This window comes from Wasmannia auropunctata, unplaced genomic scaffold (assembly GCF_000956235.1).
Source record: "Wasmannia auropunctata unplaced genomic scaffold, wasmannia.A_1.0 LD336060.1, whole genome shotgun sequence".
NCBI classification, from domain to species: Eukaryota; Metazoa; Arthropoda; class Insecta; order Hymenoptera; family Formicidae; genus Wasmannia; species Wasmannia auropunctata.
Window position 1 is genome coordinate 1,671,150 of NW_012026830.1, and position 696 is coordinate 1,671,845.

Consider the following 696-nt stretch of genomic DNA (forward strand, 5'->3'; position numbering starts at 1 on the left):
TTGAAAGATTTTGTCGACTTCTCGAAAAAAGATCGGATTAATTCCCATGTGATTTCCACGTAATGAAGTGTTTATTTTATAAATTTTCAATAGTTTTAATGCAAACGTCACAAGTTATCATTGACGCGGATCAAATAATTAGATAATTCTTTTTTTTTACAAACCGCGGTGTCACTTCAATATTTCACAAATTCACATACAAATTATGCACTTGAAGAAATTACGAGAAATCTTCTAATGTATTTACTTAATATCCGTACTATTACGTACTTTACAATCACTGACGATTAATTATCCGTCTACTGAAAAATCACACGAAAAAAGAAACACGGCGATTTATTAACACGCGATCCGTTTACTCGACGATAGCAAGCAGTCGACTGACTTTAATACCGAATGTATTGAGTAGTTAATAATTATCAATCCGTGTCGATTAATTATTCGTCGATTGAAAACTCAGTCGAGGAAAGAAGCACGCGCACTATTTAATAACCCACGACGATTTACTGACACACGAGGCGTTCACTCGACGATAGCAAGCAGTCGACTGACTTTGTTGGTTACGTTTGCAGCGCTGTCGAAACGCGAACATGTGATTCTAAGATTTTAACCGATACAAGTATTTGATTTATTTTTAATAATTTAAATGATTTAATTATTAATTATTTTTAATAAATTTTTTATTTTTATAATTTG